This window comes from Haplochromis burtoni, unplaced genomic scaffold, assembly GCF_018398535.1.
Source record: "Haplochromis burtoni strain Fernald_Lab_line unplaced genomic scaffold, NCSU_Asbu1 Contig_490, whole genome shotgun sequence".
Taxonomy (NCBI): Eukaryota; Metazoa; Chordata; class Actinopteri; order Cichliformes; family Cichlidae; genus Haplochromis; species Haplochromis burtoni.
The window spans coordinates 239,294-242,578 of record NW_024582851.1 but is presented as its reverse complement, the minus strand read 5'-3'; the positions used below and the strand labels follow the sequence as shown (position 1 = coordinate 242,578).

Here is a 3,285-nt window from a genome sequence, read left to right as displayed (position 1 = left end):
ACGTCAAGAGCAGCGGCACGTCTCGCCGTTATATTCCTGATGAAAACATATCTATTCTACAACCTCTGCATTAATTATTTAAGGAATCACGTGACGTTTTGTTCGGGGCGGGAGGTGTTTGGCGGTAGTGGTGGTGGGGGCTCTCTCCGTTTGTGGGACCCACAGGGGCCGGTGGATGCATGCATGCATGCAGGAGTCCAAATGAAGTCAAAAAAAAAAGAAGAAGAAGAAAGGGAAACACTTGTGTTGACTTTTCAGTCGGAGGATGTTCGTGTGTAGGGTAAAGCAGTGGAGGCCTGGGACAGACACACAGAGGGGCCGATAAAAGATGAATTCGTCTTTTAAAAATGACTGCACGCATCACACTCGTTCTTCGTTATTGCTCACTGTCATCTCTTTCTCAGCTCGCCGTCAGCCGACCAAAGAAGCGGGATTCCTTCCGTTGCTCCGTCTTACATTTGAGCCTGTGCTATATTTCAGTGTTTCTAGAAAAAGGAAATACCCGATGATGGCGGCAATAATTTATCAGAAACACAGCGCTGGGGGTATTTTTCTTGTTTCGGTGTCATATTCACTCCAGTCTTGCAGCTAAACTAAATATTTAACGGTAGCAAAGACTACCTGCCATCTGTGTCAGTGAGAACAAATTTCCTCAAATCTGTTTGTTTGATAATTAGGACAGACATCCTGTTAGGCGTCTGGAAACCCAAAACTAAATATAAGGCAGGCTTTTCTCCGAACTCTATAGGATAATAAAATTCAGAATTAAATATTTTGCTTGGACTCAATTATCCAATTTCACCTTACTTTTTTAAAATCCCATTAAGAAGATTTTGGTGCGGTGGCGAAGTGTAATTCGATTAGAATGAGATTTGTATTACTTATTTCGAGTTCGGTAAAGTAGCAAAGAAGAGAAGAGAGCTCTCACAAAAACAAAACAAAAAAAGAAAGAGACCGCAGAGGAAGAAAGAAAAGAAAAGAGTAGATGAAGAAACAGCGAACTGACAAAACCCCCGCCGTGAGGCCGACTGAGCTGCAACAATAGAACGTTGGAATCCTTCTATTGCGGGCTACCAAAGCTCGAGCCGACTCCAGCAGAACAATAGACACTTGGAGTAGAAAAAAATGTTGAGGCTCTGAAGGCTAACCTAGCTGCTGAGTAGCAAATAAGAAACACTTCAAGGTCAAAGCATGGGCCTCGGGATCCTCAAGAAAGCGCAGATTTTTCCGCTCATTGCGATGGAGAGACTTTTAAAGAGCTTTTAGAAAATCATCCATTAAAACATAAAGGATCCTCTTTTAGGGACTTACCAAAACCGTCAGGGAAAAGTTAAAAATATTTCGATTTCTATTCAAGTGACAAAGGACACAAAAGAGCAATATTGGCAAACAAAGAGTAGCTTTCTCAAAAGTGCAGTACAGAAATGCAACTGGCCAGTTTGCTTTTAAAAATGCAATCTACCCATGACACGTCTCCAAATAATTGGCAAAAGGAAACAAATGTGGCTGTAAACTATTATCAGTGACAGACCTGCTTGGACGTGTATTTATTTCTTCTTTCCGATGCACTAAAAACATGCAGATACTCCTTTAAATTTACGCTGCCAGCACCGCGGAGATTTTTACCCACAACAAGATTGAAATCAAACATTTGCCGTGGTGATGATGGCGTCTTTAATGACGGCCATAAATTATAGCAATCACAGTTTGAAACAACAGCTAAGATAAGCAGCAGCGAAGACCCGGGCCGGCCTGACAACAGCCATACGAATCAGCCCTGTAAACTTGGCACAACCGCATGCAAAGCCATTACCGCAAAACACCAAACCGTTTCAAAATGTCCCAAAAGCGACGGGCGGAGGATTTTTCACTCATCTGCATCTTTATCCATTCATATCATGAGAACAAAATGACCCATGCATTATTTTACATTTATACTCCTCGAATAATTCACTTATACTCAGCATTACAACACAACACCGCGCGATCCACGCCAGCTTCAAATGGCTAGTTTAAGATTTATCAGTAGAACTGTGAGTCGGCACTTGAAAAGACTGTAAAAGAGTTCTTTGAGATCCTGGGGCTTTCTAGGTCAGTGATGGTAGATAGACAGGTAGATTCTTCCTCGTCGTTAATGATTAACTAAGTTTTGAATAAAAAGAGAGAAATCTTTTGTTAAGATGGATAATGGCCTGAAAATGAAAGTGCCGAGATGTGATTTACCGCTCACATATTCTAGGTGAGAAAATGTATAATAATAATAATAATAATAATAATAATAATAATAATAATAATAATAATAATAATAATATCAGTAGTAGTAATAGTAGTGGGAGATGTGTGTGAGAGAAACAGGGGAGACAATGAGAGGGAGAGAGAGAGATTGATTTAGCCTGCCCCGACACGTTGCCTTTTACTGCGCCTCGTAAATCTGTCTTGAGATAGCAGTACGCATACAACCATTTCCCCCCCTAATATTCTTCTCCACGTGCGAGACGTGAGGTCTTCCCTCCGCTCTGGGATTAAAGCGGTGACGTCCCCGGGTCAGTTTCACGAGTATAGTTTTAAACATCCTAAAACAGAAGGACTATCTTCTTTTACTCCTCCTTCTTTGTCTTCTTCTCTGCTCTATATAATGAACTAAGTCACATAATTATGTATGGCAACATTATTATTATTATTATTATTATTATTATTATTATTATTATTATTATTATTATTATTATTATTATTATTATTATTATTCAAAATCCTGTTCGAAACTCGCCTGCATGGAATAATTAGAAAACACAACCACAACTGTGTGGCCGTTTATGATCAGACTGGTGGGTTAGTGGCTCACTTTAGTTCATTTTAAAGGGAAAATGGAAAAAGTATGGATTCGTTTCATATTGTAGTCTGTTATGGCTTCACAGTAATTTATATCATATAAGATATTAGCGAGCAGTTAATATATCCACGTACAGTTTATTTATTGTGTTGTAATATCAATAATAGAGCGTGACATAAACTGCAGGGTTGATTGATGTCTGTCAGATTTTCACTTTAGAAGACTGTGAGGAATAAATCTGTAAAAACATCAAAATGGAATGGAATGGAAAACTGGACAAAAAAAATTAAGAGCAACATTTTTATCCGTCAAATTCATGGCCAACTTTGCTTAATGTGTATTTGTTTTTTAGGAAAAATGAATTAAACTCAAAGTACAAGCACATGATGGTGGTCAGAGAGTCCGTAAAGAAAGCATCCAAAAGGTATCATCCTTACTGACGATAGACAGTTATA

At 39.0% G+C, this 3,285-nt stretch overlaps 1 protein-coding gene across 4 annotated transcripts in view; it reads right to left on the bottom strand.

Moving 5' to 3' along the window:
• hoxb3a (homeobox B3a) overlaps nucleotides 1–3,285 on the bottom strand; it is a 52,486-nt gene that overhangs the window by 30,678 nt on the left and 18,523 nt on the right. The gene's annotated exons all lie outside the window — the stretch shown is intronic.